General features: G+C 45.1%; 1 protein-coding gene across 1 annotated transcript in view; it reads left to right on the plus strand.

The window, feature by feature from the left end:
• The first annotated feature begins 241 nt into the window (after window positions 1-241).
• The window catches only part of LOC141116371 (protein S100-A1-like), a 128208-nt gene continuing 107317 nt past the window's right edge, over window positions 242-21132 (plus strand). Inside the window, exon 1 of the mRNA XM_073608610.1 lies at window positions 242-266. The gene's annotated coding sequence lies outside the window, so the exon portion shown is untranslated. The remainder of the gene's footprint in view (window positions 267-21132) is intronic.

Raw genomic sequence — 21132 nt, forward strand, 5'->3', positions numbered from 1 at the left:
CCGTATTCTCTTGGGTTTTTAGATGCATTCTGTTATGTACAGGCCACATTACGGGTTAAAGACAAACATCGGCGTGTGGTGTGACGTTGATGTGGACAAACGCAGATAAACAGTTCAATGAGGATGAGATGTACTGTGAGGCCGGCCTGTACTGTGACTATTAGTTTGTTCAGGTAAAGATCACCGATTGTTCAGAACTTGCCTGAGGTCCCGGATCTCCGGCATTCATTATTGGAAGAGCAGACAGAACAATTCATTAATTCCCAGTAAGTACTGGTTTTATTTATCTTGTGGAATGGAGAACAGGAGCAGGCGGTAGACCTTTGGGTACAGCAAGATCCTCATATAAAGATTTATTGAGCCCGTTTGCCAAAATCATAGATCCCGAGTAAAAAACATCCTCATTAGGCTGACGTCATACGGTGTAGTCCCGGTGTAATCCTTGTAGTCCCTATCAGGGAGACGGAGAAGGCTTGTATATCTGCAGGACGGGATGGGGGTGGTCTATCATAGTTACATGATTGAGATTTAGTCATAATAGGCATTGGGGGAACAGAACCAGCACAGTGATCTGTCACATAACAAAAATAGACAGAACCAGAATCTGTACCACAGACCTCATTCTAGTCACTTTACAAAAGAATACAATTTGCACTTTTTCTGAGTTATAACTAGTTTACAGATAAAACCAAAATTGGTTCCAATAATGTTAATGAAAACCTGGCTTCCCAAAGCTCCTGATAGCTAAACAACACTGGTGGAACCGTGTCACATCTTTTTCCCTTTTCTATTTGGTTTTCCATGGCCATTTTCATGAGTGTCATGTCAAATCCGCTTGGTAAGGCGTTTTTCACAATGCCGTCAAAGTAGCGTCCTGGGTGGAGGGGGAGGGGCAATATTTGCTGAATTCAGCGATTGTGCAATCTTTTAATAAATGTAACATTTTTGGGATATGACGTTCGTCTCATCTGCAGTATTTGTGCTAAAAATATTGTTTAGCTCGTTACGTCTGGTCATTTTCCTACAAATGATTTTATTGGTTGATTTCTCTGACTTCATATAAAAGAGCGGAAATAGCTATCAACTCACAGAAACCAATCAGAAACGAGAACCATAAATGGATCTCTGCAGACAAAAGAAATTATGATTTAGTATTGTTCCATATTCTGAGAACCAGAAATCAGGCTGACAGTGGGAGGGCTCTGCTCTATGAGCCAATCATATTACAGCACTTTACATGGCTTCCTAATCCTAACATGTTACAGGTACTCGGAGCTGTAATGGCTGCAGCAAGAGTTGTTCCCTCTTCCCTGGGGGAGTTGGCTATTGAGGTGGATCGCATCAGGGACCTTGAACGCCTGTTGGCTGAGGAATCTAATAAAGACAACCAGTTCTCACTTATGTGGACTTCGTGGTCCATGTTCCGATACTCATCGGACTTCATCCCCTGGGCAAAGGGCAACCTGGACGGTACTGCCCCATGACCATGGTGGAGCGACTCCAGTTCCTAACCTTTCTGTTTCTCTACTTTCCCCCTAATCCTTCTCCTTTTCATATCAATGTACTCCTTAAAATCCAGATTCAGAATACGACCCGCACAAGCTAATCCTATACAACATAACAGGTTCCTGGAATAAGTTGATTGTAAAAACACACAAAGTTTACTTGTAATCCCCTCCCATATATGGTGAGGGCTCTATGGTTATCCTTGTTATATCTCATTATGCTAATTAAAACAATGTTTTTCCTTGTGATCTGCACACATAACGTACTACAATATGTATCCTGCGAATACACTGGATCTATTGTTATAAACACTACTAATGATGTATATGTGAAGTACATTTTCTTGTATGTTTTCTTTTTTTTAATAAAATAAGATTGAACTAAGAGTTGTACCCTCTGTTTGTCACATAAGTTCTCGGCTGTATTATATAAACCCTAAAAAAATTCAATGCAGCAACATCGCCCTCTGCTGTTCTACTTTATATAGAACCTTACATTGGTACAAAGCTACAACATCGCCCTCTGCTGTTCTGATTTATATAAAACCTTACATTGGTACAAAGCTACAACATCGCCCTCTGCTGTTCTACTTTATATAAAACCTTACATTGGTACAAAGCTACAACATCGCCCTCTGCTGTTCTACTTTATATAAAACCTTACATTGGTACAAAGCTACAACATCGCCCTCTGCTGTTCTACTTTATATAGAACCTTACATTGGTACAAAGCTACAACATCGCCCTCTGCTGTTCTACTTTATATAAAACCTTACATTGGTACAAAGCTACAACATCGCCCTCTGCTGTTCTACTTTATATAAAACCTTACATTGGTACAAAGCTACAACATCGCCCTCTGCTGTTCTACTTTATATAAAACCTTACATTGGTACAAAGCTACAACATCGCCCTCTGCTGTTCTACTTTATATAAAACCTTACATTGGTACAAAGCTACAACATCGCCCTCTGCTGTTCTACTTTATATAAAACCTTACATTGGTACAAAGCTACAACATCACCCTCTGCTGTTCTACTTTATATAAAACCTTACATTGGTACAAAGCTACAACATCGCCCTCTGCTGTTCTACTTTATATAAAACCTTACATTGGTACAAAGCTACAACATCGCCCTCTGCTGTTCTACTTTATATAGAACCTTACATTGGTACAAAGCTACAACATCGCCCTCTGCTGTCCTTTCTTTATATAAAACCTTACATTGGTACAAAGCTACAACATCGCCCTCTGCTGTCCTACTTTATATAAAACCTTACATTGGTACAAAGCTACAACATCGCCCTCTGCTGTTCCACTTTATATAGAACCTTACATTGGTACAAAGCTACAACATCGCCCTCTGCTGTTCTACTTTATATAAAACCTTACATTGGTACAAAGCTACAATATCGCCCTCTGCTGTTCCACTTTATATAGAACCTTACATTGGTACAAAGCTACAACATCGCCCTCTGCTGTCCCACTTTATATAGAACCTTACATTGGTACAAAGCTACAACATCGCCCTCTGCTGTTCTACTTTATATAAAACCTTACATTGGTACAAAGCTACAACCGTGCTATCTGCTGTTCAAATATATATGTATATGTATATATATAGCTCTGACATATGGCGCCGTGCTGTATAGAGATCACTGAGCCAATCACATTATTCTCTGTACCAGAGGAGCTTACACTCTAATGTCCCCTCCCCCCACAGTCACACACTATTATTATTATGCATTTATATAGCTCTGACATATACCGCAGTTAATTCCTATATATAATGAGAGGTATATACTGTATATATAATACAGTTAATTCCTATATATAATGAGAGGTATATACTGTATATTTGCCCACACAGGGTTTCTGTCTTCTGCATACTGACCACTAGATGGCCCCAGAGTCTCTCTCTGAGTCGGCCCATTATCCTTCCATTCATTGATCTATAGAGTGAAGTTTTGTCTGATTTTTTTCTATAATAATTATTATAATAAATTTGTACAAATAAAACAATCTCTCCGTCCCCAGAATCTGACGCCAGTTTGGTGCCAACATTACGTATGAAGTTAAATTCCCATGCTAAGCTCACTTGTCTCATAATGAGTAAAACGTGTCGGTGGGTAGGGACACGTCATCAGCATTAGAGCCTCGGAGCATTAAAGTGAACCTTATCAGAAGTTGCTGGTTCCCTGGCTGTCAACCAATCCAATGCTGACACAGAATACGGATATTGATGACATCTAGTAAACCAGAGAAGGGCGACCATGAAAGCCGAGGATCTGTAATATTCTAACAGACCGATTTCTGTCATCATCTATAGGAGAAGCTTTTGATGGAAGCGATTGCAGACCACATAATGCTGTATAATTGCTCTCAGAGGATGTTGCTGCCCCCCAACCTAACATGCAATTATATCATGGCAGCTTCCTTCTGAGGCTTCTCACCGAGAAAGTTATTTGTTCTTCATATTCAGAAATCAGAACCTCAAAATACTTTTTCATTGTGCAGTTCAAAGGTGGGGGGCTCAGCTATATAATAAATTAATACATTTGCTCCCCATTTGAAAACAATTATGTCTGGACTTATATTAAAGTTGAATCCGGCTAACTGTGCCAAAAAAAGTGTGGATGTGGAAAGTACATCATTATGACCACAAGATGGAGCTGAGGAGTGTACTTTATTCCTTAAGATACTCAGTGCCATCTAGTGGCCATAATGCAGTATTCCCCCATGTACACTAGATGTGTGCTTTGATGAGAATACTTATTCCCTATGATACTCAGCGTCATCTAGTGGCCATAATGTGGTACGGTCCTGTGGTTGGGCACATGGCTGGAATGTGAGCCACTCTCCTAGGTGTTTGGCTGCAGAATAAACTCTAATAACCCCAAAATCTCACGTGTGCATAGGGCAGCCAGTTCACTTGAATGACCCGCCCTGCATGCGACAAACGTGCTGAAAAATGCCCCCGCCCCTTTTCATTGCTGCCCCTGCACCTATAGCTGGCACCCCGGCTTTCTGGAATCTTATGACTAATGTACCCATCCTGGGAATCACCTCCATCCACTAGTACACAGCCCTGAAGAAGGGGGTGTCCTTTCCCCTGAAACGCGTTGTCTTGATGTTCATGTTACCACTGATATTAAACACCTATGAACCATACTATGGCAGTTGCATTACTCTGGACACCGGGCGCTCCTTCCTTCCTATCCAACCCCCGCACCTTTTTAGGCGCTGAGCTCCGCACTAGTTTTACCGCACATTTTTGGTGAGTTCGGTGCTCATTTTGTTGCACACAAAAAACACCCTGATGGCACCGTGCGGCACCCCGATGTGCAACATGTTCTTGGCGCTGCATTGTGGTAAAGCGCCCGTTCCCACGCCACAATGGGGCAGAGCCAGCCTCAGTGAAGCGACCAATTGGAACACCGACGCTGTCAATGTTGGTGACGCAGATGCAATGCACCTGACCCATCATGAAACCTCAGCCACACCGGACCACCCTCTAGGAGGTGCATTTCCGAAAGTTTTAGGTGTCCCTCCCCCATACACTCATTACATCATTAATGTGACAACCTCCAGCCTGTGGGGGGAACAATGGATCATACGATGACTATCCGCCCCCCGCCCCCATCCATACCTTACAGCGCTGCTTCATTCCCATTGGCAGCTGAAGAAAACCTATTACCGGATGCAGGTTTTCCAGTAAGTTCTGCACCTATGCTCTAGTCAGAAAGGACCCACCCAGTACATTTATAAAATCCACTACAGCAGTGAATTCAGCAGGACTATTACAGTGCTTTTTGGTTTGGGGTGCAGGCTCTGCTGACATCATCTAGTGGGCGGAGCTAGGATCCAGGAACACTGGATTTTCCCAGACTCGGGGGGGCCTTCAAAAGATGGAAGGTTTAGTAAAGGGGGGGCAACTAGGGGATTATCAGAGCAGTTTGGAAGTGTGAGCCCCTCAGTGGGCAAACCTTGAACCCCGACAGTCAGTTAGGTCTCCCTTTAAATGGAATGTGCCTTAAAGTCACAGACACCCCTTTTAAAGGCACTTATATATTGTATATATTATTATACAGATTATTATTTCTATTATAACCCCTTTATATATTATATTTTTTTCTATACAGATTATTATATATTATTTTCTCATATATAATACATTATTACCTTTTATACATTATATATATATATACACACACACAGTTGTGCTCACAAGTTTACATACCCTGGCAGAATTTATGATTTTTCAGAGAATATGAATAATAACACAAAAAAAAATATTTTACTCATGGTTAGTGTTTTTGCTGAAGCCATTTATTATCAATCAACTGTGTTTACTCTTTTTATATCTTAATGGCAACAGAAACTATCCAAATGACCCTTATCAAAAGTTTACACACCCTGGTGATTTTGGCCTTATAACTTGCACACAAGTTGACACTGTCGGAAACCATGAATCAGACCGAGACAGAAGTACAGTTAAAATCACACTTGTTTAATATTAATAGTAATAAAAAAAGGTAAACAGAGTAAACGTAGTCAAAATATAGCCAGAGTTCAGGAACCGGAACAGATAGTTAGACAAGCTAAAACATCAGGGAGCCAGAGAACACCGTAGTAGAACAGCAAGCAGGATCTGGAGACAGAAGGAATGTCAGCCAAGCAAGTCTTTAACAGGAACACAGAAGAGCATCTGTAGAGATGTGACCAAGGTGAAGGAAGAGATCATCTGGACTGTACGGCTTAAGAAGGCAGGACTGACAAGCAGGATATCATCAACAGGTGAGTCACTGTGGAGAAAGATGGGAGCTGGCAATTAGCCAACAGCTGAGCGGCCAGCTTAGAGGAAGGAAGGGCTGAGCCCAGCCCTGACAGACACAAAGGAGTTTGAATGGCTATTAAAGGTAACCATCCTCACCTGTGATCTATTTACTTGTAATTAGTGTGTGTGTATAAAAGGTCAATGAGTTTCTGGACTCCTGACAGACCCTTGCATCTTTAATTAAGTGCTGCACTGACATTTCTGGATTCTGAGTCATGGGGAAAGCAAAAGAATTGTCAAAGGATCTGTGGGAAAAGGTAGGTAACTGTATAAAACAGGAAAGGGATATAAAAAGATATCCAAGGAATTGAGAATGCTAATCAGCAGTGCTCAAACTCTAATCAAGAAGTGGAAAATGAGGGCTTCTGTTGAAACCAAACCACGGTCAGGTAGACCAACTAAAATTTCAGCCACAACTGCCAGGAAAATTGTTCAGGATGCAAAGAAAACCCCACAAATAACTTCAGATGAAATACAGGACTCTCTGAAAACATGTGGTGTGGCTGTTTCAAGATGCACAATAAGGAGGCACTTGAAGAAAGATAGGCTGCATGGTCAAGTCGCCAGAAGAAAACCATTACTACGCAAATTCCACAAAGTATCCCGCTTACAATACGCTAAACAGCACAGCCTCAAACCTTCTGGTAAAAAGTCATTTGGCGTGATGAGACCAAAATTAATTTTTTGGCCACAACTATAAACACTACATTTGGAGGGGAGTCAACAAGGCCTATGACGAAAGGTCCATCATTCCTACTGTGAAACACGGAGGTGGATCACTGATGTTTTGGGGATGTGTGAGCTACAAAGGCACAGGAAATTTGGTCACAATTGTTGTCCAAATGAATGCAGAATGTTCTCAAAAAATACTGGAGGAACATTTGCATTCATCAGCCAGGAAGCTGCGCATGGGACATACCTGGACATTCCAACATGACAATGATCCAAAACACAAGGCCAAGTCCACCTGTCATTGGCTACAGCAGAATAAAGTGAAGGTTCTGGAGGGGCCATCTCAGTCTCCTGACCTCAATATCATTGAGCCCCTCTGGGGAGATCTCAAAATGTGTCGTTCATGCAAGACAGCCCAAGAATTTACAGGAACTTGAGGCTTTGTGCCAAGAGGAATGGGCAGCTTTACCATCTGAGAAGATAAGGAGCCTCATCCACAAATACCACAAAAGACTTCAAGCCATCATTAATGGTAAAGGGGGCAATACACGGTATTAGGAACTGGGGTGTGTAAACTTTTGATCAGGGTAATTTGGGTAGTTTCTGCTGCCATTATGATATAAAAAGAGTAAACACAGTTGACTGATAATAAATGGCTTCAGCCAAACATTAACCATGAGTGAAAGAAAAGATTTGTGTCATCATTCATATTCCCTGAAAAATGGCCAAGAAATCATAAATTCTGCCAGGGGAAGGAAACTTATGAGCACAATTGTATATATATATATATATATTTTATTATTATTTTTTTTTTTCTCATTATCACAGGAGAGGGTGAAGGAAATTGACGTGGATTCAGGGCATTTGGTGAGAATGAAGAGCAGCAATGCCTGAGGGGAGGGATAGGCTTTGAACATAGACACAGGGACTGACTGTATCTGTAGGGTGCCAGTCATACCCGCACTGAGCGAGGAATATCAGGAGTAGGGATGAGCTGAACACCCCTCGGTTCGGTTCGCAGCAGAACATGCTAACAGGCAAAAAAGTTTTTGAACACACGAACACCATTAAAGTCTATGGGATACGAACATGAATAATCAAAAGTGCTAATTTTAAAGGCTTATATGCAAGTTATTGTCATAAAAAAGGTTTTATAAAATGGCCATTTTTTCGGGAGCAGTGATTTTAATAATGCTTAAAGTTAAACAATAAAAATGTAATATTCCTTTAAATTTCGTACCTGGGGGTGTCTATAGTATGCCTGTAAAGGGGCGCATGTTTGCCGTGTTTAGAACAATCTGACAGCAAAATTACATTTCTAAAGGAATAAAAGTCATTTAAAAGTACTCGTGGCTATAAGGAATTGTCGGTCCCAGCAATACACATAAAAGTAATTAAAAAAAAGTCCTGGGATTCCCCCACAGTCCATTACCAGGCCCTTTGGGTCTGGTATCAATATTAAGGAGAACCCCAAACCTAAATAAAAAAAAAAAAAATTGCGTGGGGGTTCCCCCCAAATTCCATACCAGGCCCTTGAGGTCTGGTATGGATATTAAGGGGAACCCTGTGCCAAAATTAAAAAAATGGCGTGGGGTCCCCCCTCAAAATCCATACCAGACCCTTATCTGAGCACACAACCTGGCAGGCCTCAGGAAAAGAGGGGGCGCGAGAGAGTGACCTCCCCCTCCTGAACCATACTAGGCCACATGCCCTCAACATGGGGAGGGTGCTTTGAGGTAGCCCCCCAAAGCACTGTGTCCCCATGTTGATGGGGACAAGGGCCTCATCCCCACAACCCTTGCCTGGTTGTTGTGGGGGTCTGCAGGAGGGGGGCTTATTGGAATCTGGAAGCCCCCTTTAACAAGGGGACCCCCAGATCCCGGCCTCTCCCCTGTGTGAAATGATAACGGGGTACCATTTCACCAAAAAAGTGTCAAAATGGTAAAAATGACAAGACAAGGCTTGGGACAAGTCCTTTATTAAAAAATAAAAAAATAAAAATTTCCCACAAAGTCCATTCATCTTCTTCTCTCGCTCCAATGGACCGCAAAAAAAAAAAAAGCTGCACCGACCGGCCTCCATGGGAGGCACTCTCCATATGACATGTCCTCGCAGGTAACAGTTCTTTTATAACTGAGGGCGGGGCCACAGGGTGAATTCCCCAGGTGACCCCACCCCCCTCTGACACACGGGGACATCCTATGGCTCCCCCCAGCATCAGAGGGGGCGGGGTCAGATGGTTACATCACCGTGTGGCCCTCAGTTATAAAAGAACTATCACCTGCGAGGACGCGTCATACGACGGGTGCCTATGGAGGCGGGTCGGTGTGGCTTTTATTTTCTTTTTCAGTCCATAGGCAGAGAAAGAGAAGAAGAAGACTACGTGGGACATTTTTATTTTTTTATTTTTTAATAAAGGACTTGTCCCAAGCCGTGTCTTGTCATTTTTACCATTTCGACACTTTTTTTGTGAAATGGTAGGGGTACATTTGTACCCCGTTACCATTTCACACAGGGGGGAGGCCAAGATCTGGGGGTCCCCTTGTTAAAGGGGCTTCCAGATTCCGATAAGCCCCCCGCCCGCAGACCCACACAACCACCAGGCAAGGGTTGTGGGGATGAGGCCCTTGTCCCCATCAACATGGGGACAAGGTGCTTTTAGGGGGCTACCCCAAAGCACCCTCCCCATGTTGAGGGCATGTGGCCTGGTATGGTTCAGGAGGGGGAGCTCTCTCATCCCCAGTCTTTTCCTGTGGCCTGCCACATTGTGTGCTTGGACAAGGGTCTGATATTGATTTTTATGGGACCCCCACGCCATTTTTTTTTACATTTGGAGTGGGGTTCCCCTTAATATCCATACCAGACCTGAAGGGCCTGGTATGGATTTTGGGGGGACCCCCACGCAATTTTTTTTTTAAATTTGGTTTGGGGTTCCCCTTAATATTCATACCAGAACCAAAGGGACTGGTAATGGACTGTGGGGGAATCCCATGCTGTTTTTTTCAATGACTTTTATCTGTATTGCTGAGTAGTTTTAAATGACTTTTTTTCCTTTAGAATTGTCATTTGGTGCAGGGACTGTTCTTAAAACATGCGCCCCTTTACAGGCATACTATAGACACCCCCAGGTATGAAATTTAAAGAAATATTTCACTTTTATTGTTTTACTTTAAGCATTATTAAAATCACTGCTCATGAAAAAAACGCAGTTTTTAAAACTTTTTTTGCATTGATACATGTCCCCTGGGGCAGGACCCGGGTCCCCAAACACTTTTTATGACAATAACTTGCATATAAGCTTTTAAAATTAGCACTTTAGATTATTCATGTTCGTGTCCCATAGACTTTAATGGTGTTCGTGTGTTCAAACAAATGTTTTGCCTGTTAGTATGTTCTGGTGCGAACCGAACTGGGGGGTGTTCAGCTCATCCCTACTCATGGTTATCAACCATTGCTATCTATAGGCTTTTTAGCCACTGGTAAGCCCTCTGCTGTTTTTTTATATCTTATATATTTTTTATACCTTATATATCCAATATTCTCTATTTACTGACCATATAATTTTTTTGGTATACATAATGTATATACATAGTTCTAGGTACCATACCGATTATCTTTTTCTTTCCCTTCTTATTTTTTTGTTTTAAGAATTTTACTATTTCAATATTGGGGATTCTTTGTGTGATTTATTCATACATGACCCCTACAATGTATTACCTTAAAAATCTTCATATTATGTAAGTATCTATTTCTATGGAATATATTTTGCAAAATTTGACTTGTTATACATAAAACTTTTTTAACCACTTGCCAACCGGCTCACACCGATATACGTTGGCAGAATGGCATGGACAGGCATATTAATGTACCTGTATGTCGCCCTTTAAGACGCGGCATTGTGGGCGGGCACTGCAAGCTCCGTGAGTGTGATCGCGGGTCCCATGGACTCGATGTCTGGGGGATACCCGCGATCGTCTCACGGAGAGGAAGAACGGGGAAATGCTGATATAAACAATCATTTCCCCCGTTCTGCCTAGTGACAGGACACTGATCACAGTTCTCTGTAATCGGGAGCGGTGATCAGTGTCATGTCACACGTAGCCCCTCCCCCCACAGTTAGAACACATCCCTAGGACACACTTAACCCCTTCAGCACCCCCTCCTGGTTAACCCCTTCACTGCCAGTCACATTTACACAGGAATCAATGCATTTTATAGCATTTTTAAAGCACTGATCGCTGTGTAAATGTGAATGGTCCCAAAATAGCGCCAAACGTGTCCGATGTGTCCGCCATAATGTCGCAGTCACGATAAAAATCGCTGACCGCCGTCAAAAAAATTATTAATAAGAATGCCATAAAACTATCCCCTATTTTATAGACGCTATAACTTTTGCGCAAACCAATCAATAAACGCTTATTGTGATTTTTTTTACCAAAAGTATGTAGAAGAATACGTATCAGCCTAAACTGAGGAAAAAAAAATGTATATATTTTTTGGGGGATATTTATTATAGCAAAAAGTAAAAAAAAATTGCTTTTTTTTTTAAATTGTCGCTTTTTTTTGTTTATAGCATAAAAAAATTAAAAACCGCAGAGGCGATCAAATACCTCCAAAAGAAAGATTTATTTGTGGGGAAAAAAAGAGGACGTCAATTTTGTTTGGGAGTCACGCCGCACACGACCGCGATTGTCAGTTAAAGTGATGCAGCGCAAAATCACAAAAAAGTGCTCTGGTCTTTGGCCAGCCAAATGGTCCGGGGCTGAAGTGGTTAATTTATTAGTTTGTGTAATGTGTGGCTGCGTCCCCATGGGAGGATTGGTGCTTTTTGCCTCCCCTCCCCCGGTGGTCACCGGACTTGGGCTCCATCCTGCTAGATCCCATTGAATTGACCATTTCATTGTTTATATTGCTTTATATACTGGATAGTATGATATATATATATATATACTTATTTGATGTTTTTTACATGTTTATCAGATCTGTAATCTCCTGAAGAAGCACAATTGTGCGAAACATGTAGAGGGGAAAATCCTCCTGTGACCTCACACTGCGACTCAACTACTCCATGCACTTTATTCCTCTTGGATGCCGCTACTGGTTATACCGGATCTTATTTCTCATCCCACTGGATTAGATTCTAATATTTGGAGGTGTTATTGGAGTCCCCGGGGTCATGTATTCTATGTCATCATTAGTATGATGTCTGTTCTTTTTATGTTTTCTACATTTTACCTTTTATAACTTTATCCAATTAAAAATTCTAATATTTTTGTATCCTACGTGTGTGCCTACAAAGTCCATTTTTTACAATTTCTTAGTCTTTTCCAATGTTGATAAGTGGTTAGCACTTCTACCTGGCAGCACTCGGGGTCATCACTTCAAATCCCAACCAGGGGGCACTACCTGCCTGGAGTTTGCATGTTCTCCCTGTGCCTGTGTGGGTTTCCTCCCATACTGCAAAGACACGCTGGGAGGTTAATTAGCCCCAATGTATGTATTAATATGAGTTAGGGACCTTAGACTGTAAGATCCTTGAGGGCAGTGACTGGTGTGAATGTACTATATACTGTATATATATATATATACCACTTTATCAGGTACACCTGTTCAATTGCTTGGTAGCAAATATTGCTAATCAGCCAATCACATGGCAGCAACTCAAAGCATTTAGGTATCTAGACTTGGTGAAGATGACTTACTGAAGTTCCAACCGAGCATCAGAATGGGGAAGAAAGGGGATCTTGGTGACTTTGAACGTGGCGTGGTTGTTGGTGGCAGACGGGCTGGTCTGAGTATTTCTGGGATTTTCACACACAACCATCTCTCTGGGTTTACAGAGAATGGTGGGAAAAAGAGAAAATATCCAGTGAGCGGAAGTTGTGTGGAGGAAAATGCTTTGTTGAGGTCAGAGGAGAATGAGCAGACTGGTTCCACATGATAGAAAGACAACAGTGACTCAAATAACCAACCAAGGTATGCAGAATACCATCTCTGACCGCACAACATATAAAGCCTTGAAGCAGATGTGCTACAGCAGCAGGTGACCACTCCCATCAGCTAAGAATAGGAAACTGAGGCTACAATTGGCACAGGATCAACAAAATTGGACAATAGAAGATTGGAAAAACGTTGCCTGGTCTGATGAGTCTGGATTTCAGCTCCGACATACAGCTGGTGGGGTCAGAATTTGATGCATGGATCCATCCTGCCTTGTATCACCGGTTCAGGCTGGTGGTGGGGGTGTAATGGTGTGGGGGATGGGGTATCACCGGTTCAGACTGGTGGTGGGGGTGTAATGGTGTGGGGGATGGGATATCTCTGGTTCAGGCTGTTGGTGAGGGTGTAATGGTGTGGGGGATGGGGTATCACCGGTTCAGACTGGTGGTGGGGGTGTAATGGTGTGGGGGATGGGATATCACCGGTTCTGGCTGGTGGTGAGGGTGTAATGGTGTGGGGGATGGGGTATCACCGTTTCAGGCTGGTGGTGGGGTGTAATGGTGTGGGGGATGGGGTATCACCGGTTCAGGCTGGTGGTGGGGGTGTAATGGTGTGGGGGATGGGGTATCACCGGTTCAGGCTGGTGGTGGGGATGTAATGGTGTGGGGGATGGGGTATCACTGGGTCAGGCTGGTGGTGGGGGTGTAATGGTGTGGGGGATGGGATATCACCGGTTCAAGCTGGTGGTGGGGGGTGTAATGGTGTGGGGGATGGGGTATCACTGGTTCAGGCTGGTGGTGGGGGTGTAATGGTGTGGGGGATGGGATATCACCAGTTCAGGCTGGTGGTGGGGGTGTAATGGTGTGGGGGATGGGATATCACTGGTTCAGGCTTGTGGTGGGGGTGTAATGGTGTGGGGGATGGGATATCACCGGTTCAGACTGGTGGTGAGGGTGTAATGGTGTGGGGGATGGGATATCATAGGTTCAGGCTGGTGGTGGGGGTGTAATGGTGTGGGGGATGGGATATCACCGGTTCAAGATGGTGGTGGGGGTGTAATGGTGTGGGGGATGGGATATCACTGGTTCAGGCTGGTGGTGGGGGTGTAATGGTGTGGGGGATGGGATATCACTGGTTCAGGCAGGTGGTGGGGGTGTAATGGTGTGGGGGATGGGATATCACCGGTTCAGGCTGGTGGTGGGGGTGTAATGGTGTGGGGGATGGGATATCATAGGTTCAGGCTGGTGGTGGGGGTGTAATGGTGTGGGGGATGGGATATCACCGGTTCAGGCTGGTGGTGGGGGTGTAATGGTGTGGGGGATGGGATATCACTGGTTCAGGCTGGTGGTGGGAGTGTAATGGTGTGGGGGATGGAATATCACCGGTTCAGGCTGGTGGTGGGGGTGTAATGGTGTGGGGGATGGGGTATCACCGGTTCAGGCTGGTGGTGGGGGTGTAATGGTGTGGGGGATGGGGTATCACCGGTTCAGGCTTGTGGTGGAGGTGTAATGGTGTGGGGGATGGGATATCACCGGTTCAGGCTGGTGGTGGGGTGTAATGGTGTGGGGGATGGGGTATCACTGGTTCAGGCTGGTGGTGGGGGTGTAATGGTGTGGGGGATGGGATATCACTGGTTCAGGCTGGTGGTGGGGGGTGTAATGGTGTGGGGGATGGGATATCACTGGTTCAGGCTGGTGGTGGGGGTGTAATGGTGTGGGGGATGGGGTATCACTGGTTCAGGCTGATGGTGGGGGGTGTAATGGTGTGGGGGATGGGGTATCACCAGTTCAGGCTGGTGGTGGGGGTGTAATGGTGTGGGGGATGGGGTATCACCAGTCCAGGCTGGTGGTGGGGGTGTAATGGTGTGGGGGATGGGGGATGGGGTATCACCGGTTCAGGCTGGTGGTGGGGGTGTAATGGTGTGGGGGATGGGATATCACCGGTTCAGGCTGGTGGTGGGGGTGTAATGGTGTGGGGGATGGGGTACCTGAGTATTGTTGCTGACCATGTCCATCCCTTTATGACTACAGTGTCCCCATCTTCTGATGGCTCCTTCCAGCAGGATAATACACCATGTCACAAAGCTCCAATCATCTCACCACTGGACAATGAGGTCCCTGTACTCCAATGGCCTCCACACTCACCACATCTCATCCAATAGAACACCTTTGGGATGTGGTGGAACAGGAGATTTGCATCATGGATGTGCAGCCGACAAATCTGCAGCAACTGTGTGATGTTATCATGTCACTATGGAGCAAAACCTCTGAGGAACGTTTCCAACACCTTGTTGTATCTATGCCACCAAGAATGAAGGCAAAAGGGGGTCCAACCCACTACTAGGAAGGGGGATCTAGCTAGTAGGTACACTCTGGACAGGAAAGGGTTACCTCTGATGTATGATGATGATGAGGATCACCTCTGGGTGTACCTAATCTGATCCTCATCATCATCATACATCAGAGGTAATAATTGTGAAGTGGAAGGAAAATGATAAATGATACAAATAAATATGTGAAAAGTGTGGGGGGAGGGGCATTTGTATTCAGCCCCCTTTACTCTGATAACTAAAATCTAGTGGAACCAATTGCCTTCAGAAGTCACCTAATTAGTAAATAGAGTCCACCTGTGTGTCATTTACACTCCGTATAAATACAGCTGTTCTGTGAAGCCCTCAGAGGTTTGTTAGAGAACCTTAGTGAACAAGCAGCATCATGAAGGCCAAGGAACACAGCAGACTAGTGGCGGCCCATCCATAGGGGGTGCCCGGGCACCGCCCCCCCCTCCAGGCTGTCAAAAAAAAATAAAAAAATAAAAATTGAAATGGCCCTTTAAAAAAAAAAAATTGAAAAAAGTCCTTAAGTGCACTGTGTTTGGGTGCCGGGCACAGTGCACTATGGAAAGCACCATGTCTATGTAATCACAAGATTGCAGACGAGCCGCTTCATTTGCGGGGTTTTAACCCACCTTGTGGCACAAAGCAAAATGCCGATCGTCATCTGCCCAGTGCCCATAGTGTATTATTATGGCCGTGTGCTTTGAGTGACAGACTTGTTAGTAGTTTGTCACTTCCAGTTTTCCCTGTGTCAGACCAGTGCGCCCGAGCGGAGGAGCGGACTCCTCCGCTGCCTTCAACTTCAAAGAGGCAAAGCCGAATGTTTCCACTTCTAAACCAAGACACAGCAACACCAGTGGAGATAATAGAAGAATTGACGATCACACAAGGCTGGTCTCCTTATTTCTACAGGATGGATGGATGGATGAATGGATGGATGGATGGATGGGGAAGCTTCACATGGGCTGTGTGTTTCACAAGTGGCAATCGTCAATACTTCTATTATCTCCACTGGTGTTGCTGTGTCTCGGTTTGGCAGTGTCAGTGGAGGCTCTTGTTAAGCACACATCCTATGTTGTGAATCATCCCCATCCATCCATCCTGTAGTAATTAGGAGACCAGCCTTGTGTGACTGAATATGCATGGAGATAAGAACGAGATAAGACATCCTTCCCACCCAGTGTATGGAAGGAAGGAGGCAGAGGAGGTGTCAGGACAGTGTCACTAGCCATGGACTGCAGCCTGCAAGACAGAGCCTCATTAATATGTAAGTCCTCATCACTGATCTATGTGTGTGTGTGTCCATCCCACCCAGTGTCTATCCATCCATCCCACCCAGTGTCTATCCATCCATCCCACCCAGTGTTTATCCATCCATCCCACCCAGTGTCTATCCATCCATCCCACCCAGTGTCTATCCATCCATCCCACCCAGTGTCTATCCATCCATCCATCCATCCCACCCAGTGTCTATCTATCCATCCCACCCAGTGTCTATCCATTCATCCATCCCACCCAGTGTCTATCCATCCATCCATCCCACCCAGTGTCTATCCATCCATCCATCCCACCCAGTGTCTATCTATCCATCCCACCCAGTGTTTATCCATCCATCCCACCCAGTGTCTATCCATCCATCCATCCATCCATCCAACCCAATGTCTATCCATCCATCCCACCCAGTGTCTATCCATCCATCCCACCCAGTGTCTATCCATTCATCCATCCCACCCAGTGTCTATCCATCCATCCATCCATCCATCCATCCATCCATCCCACCCAGTTTCTATCCATCCATCCCACCCAGTGTCCATCCATCCATCCATCGATCCATCCATACATCCATCCCACCCAGTGTCTATCCATCCATCCCACCCAGTGTCTATCCATCCATCCATCCCACCCAATGTCCATCCATCCATCCATCCCACCCAGTGTCCATCCATCCATCCCACCCAGTGTCCATCCATCCATCCATCCATCCCACCCAGTGTCTATCCATCCATCCATCCATCCATCCATCCCACACAGTGTCTATCCATCCATCCCACCCAATGTCTATCCATCCATCCCACCCAGTGTCTATCCATCCATCCATCCATCCATCCATCCATCCATCCCACCCAGTGTCTATCCATTCATCCATCCCACCCAGTGTCTATCCATCCATCCATCCATCCATCCATCCCACACAGTGTCTATCCATCCATCCCACCCAATGTCTATCCATCCATCCCACCCAGTGTCTATCCATCCATCCATCCATCCATCCATCCCACCCAGTGTCTATCCATTCATCCATCCCACCCAGTGTCTATCCATCCATCCATCCATCCATCCATCCCACACAGTGTCTATCCATCCATCCATCCCACCCAGTGTCTATCCATCCCACCCAGTGTCTATCTATCCCTCCCACCCAGTGTCTATCTATCCCTCCCACCCAGTGTCTATCTATCCATCCATCCATCCCACCCAGTGTCTATCTATGTGTCCATTTATCTGTCTATTTATCTATCTATTGCGGGCGAGTGACCGGCGGGGGGGTGTGGCTGGGGTTGGTTAGGGCTTTGTGCCCCCAAAAAAATTGAGCACCAGCCACCACTGCACCAGACAGGTCAGGGATAAAGTTGTGGAGAAGTGTAAAGCAGGGTTAGGTTATAAAGGAATATCCCAAGTTTTGAACATCTCACAAAGACATGGCCGTCCACCTAAACTGACCGGCTGGGCAAGGAGAGCATTCATCAGAGAAGCAGCCAAGAGGTCCATGGTAACTCTGGAGGAGCTGCAGAGATCCACAGCTCAGGTGGGAGAATCTGTCCACAGGACAACTATTAGTCGTGTTCTCCACAAATCTGCCCTTTATGGAAGAATGAGAAGAAGAAAGCCATTGTTCACACAGGGGTGACCTGTCAGGTGACTTAGCGGCCTTACAAGTCGCGCTCCATTCTCTACAATGGAACCGTTCTAATAGGAGCGACTCAAGTCAAACTCAACTCAAAGGTTCCTGTACTACTTTGGGGCAACTTCAGAGCAGATTGCATTGACATCTATACAGAGGTAGGGATGAGCCAAACACCCCCTGTTCGGTTCGCACCAGAACTTGCGAACAGGCAAAAAATTTGTTCGAACACGCGAACACCGTTAAAGTCTATGGGACACGAACATGAATAATCAAAAGTGCTAATTTTAAAGGCTTATATGCAAGTTATTGTCCTAAAAAGGGTTTGGGGACCCGGGTCCTGCCCCAGGGGACATGTATCAATGCAAAAAAAAGTGAAACAATAAAAGTGTAATATTCCTTTAAATTTTGTACCAGGGGGTGTCTATAGTATGCCAGTAAAGGGGCGCATGTTTTCCGTGTTTAGAACAGTCTGACAGCAACATGACATTTCAAAGGAAAAAAGTCATTTAAAACTACTCACGGCTATTAATGAATTGCCGGTCCGACAATACACATAAAAGTTCAGTAAAAAAACGGCATGGGAATTCCCCACAGGGGAACCCCGAACCAAAATTTAAAAAAATATGACCCTTCAGGTCTGGTATGGATTTTAAGGGGAACCCCGCACCAAAATTAAAAAAAAATGGCATGGGGTCCCCCCCAAAAATCCATACCAGACCCTTATCTGAGCAAGCAACCTGGCAGGCCGCAGGAAAAGAGGGGGGATGAGAGAGTGCCTCCCTCCTGAACCTTACCAGGCCACATGCCCTCAACATTGGGAGGGTGCTTTGGGGTATCCCCCCAAAACACCTTGTCCCCATTTTGATGGGGACAAGGGCCTCATCCCCACAACCCTTGCCCCGTGGTTGTGAGGGTCTGCGGGCGGGGGGCTTATCAGAATCTGGAAGCCCCCTTTAACAAGGGGATGACCAGATCCCAGCCCTCCCCCCGTGTGAAATGGTAACTGGGTACAAGAGTACCCCTACCATTTCACAAAAAAAGTGTCAAAAATGTTAAAAATGAAAAAAGAGACAGTTTTTGACAATTCCTTTATTTAAATGCTTCTTCTTTCTTCTATCTTCTATCTTCCTTTGGTTTCTTCCTCCATCTTCTTCTTCTTCTGGTTCTTCTGTTTTTTCTGCCAGTGTTCTCGTCCGGCATCTTCTTCCGCGGCGTCTTCTTATCTTCTACTCCTCTGATGCTCCGCATCCATCATGGCATGGAGGGAGGCTCCCGCTGTGTGACGCTTCTCCTCTTCTGACAGCTCTTAAATAATGGGAGGGTGGAGCCACCCAGTGACCCCACCCCCTCTGGCGCACGGTGACTTGAAGGGGACTTCCCTGTGGCATTCCCCGTGATGTCAGAAGGGGGTGGGGTTACATAACGGGTGACCCCGCCCCCTCTGACATCATGGGGAATGCCACAGGGAAGTCCCTGTCAAGTCCCCGTGCATCAGAGGGGGAGGAGTCACCGGGTGGCCCCGCCTCCCCATTATTTAAGAACCATCAGAAGAAGAGAAGCGTCACACAGTGGGAGCCTCCCTCCATGCCATCATGGATGCGGAGCGGCCTGAGGAGAAGAAGGGAAGAAGACACCGACGCAGTGGAGGAAGATTTTGGACGAGAACACAAGAGGAAGAACCAGAAGAAGAAGAAGATGAAGGAAGAAACCGAAGGAAGATAGAAGATAGAAGAAAGAAGAAGCATTTAAATAAAGGAATTGTCAAAAACTGTCTCTTGTCATTTTTAACATTTTTTACACTTTTTTTGTGAAATGGTAGGGGTACCCCCTTACCATTTCACACAGGGGGAGGGCCGGAATCTGGGGGTCCCCTTGTTAAAGGGAGCTTCCAGATTCCGATAAGCCCCCCACCCGCAGACCCCCACAACCACCGGCCAAGGGTTGTGGGGATGAGGCCTTTGTCCTCATCAACATGGGGACAAGGTGCTTTAGGGGGGACCCCAAAGCACCCTCCCAATGTTGAGGGCATGTGGCCTGGTACAGTTCAGGAGGGGGTGCGTTCTTCCCCCCCTTTTCCTGTGGCCTGCCAGGTTGCGTGCTCAGATAAGGGTCTGGTATGGATTTTTGGGGGGACCCCACGCCATTTTTTTTATTTTGGCACGGGGTTCCCCTTAAAATCCATACCAGAACTGAAGGGTCTGGTATAGGTTTTGGGGGGACCCCACGCCATTTTTTAAAAAATTTTGGCCCGGGGTTCCTCTTAATATCCATACCAGACCTGAAGGGCCTGGTATAGAATTTAGGTGGACCCCCACGTCATTTTTTTTTTAAATTTTGGCTCGGGGTTCCCCTGTGGGGAATTCCCATTCCGTTTTTATCAATGAAGTTTTATGTGTATTGTCGGACCGGCAATTTATTAATAGCCGCGAGTAGTTTTAAATGACTTTCTTCCTTTGAAATGTCATTTTGCTGTCAGACTGTTCTAAACATGGGAAACATGCGCCCCTTTACAGGCATACTATAGACACCCCCCAGGTACGAAATTTAAAGGGATATTACACTTTTATTGTTTCACTTTAAGCATTATTAAAATCACTGCTCCCGAAAAAATGGCCGTTTTTAAAACTTTTTTTGCATTGATCCATGTCCCCTGGGGCAGGACCCAGGTCCCCAAACACTTTTTATGACAATAACTTGCATATAAGCCTTTAAAATTAGTACTTTTGATTTCTCCCATAGACTTTTAAAGGGTGTTCCGTGGCTTTCGAATTTGCCGCGAACACCCCAAATTGTTTGCTGTTCAGCGAACTGGCGAACAGCCGATGTTTGAGTCGAACATGAGTTCAACTCAAACTCAAAGCTCATCCCTATACAGAAGTAGTTTTGCAAGTCGAGCTGTACGGGGCGGTTTAAGAGTTGGGCAACTTTGAAGCCCCC

Source organism: Aquarana catesbeiana, linkage group LG13 (genome assembly GCF_042186555.1).
Source record: "Aquarana catesbeiana isolate 2022-GZ linkage group LG13, ASM4218655v1, whole genome shotgun sequence".
Lineage (NCBI taxonomy): Eukaryota > Metazoa > Chordata > Amphibia > Anura > Ranidae > Aquarana > Aquarana catesbeiana.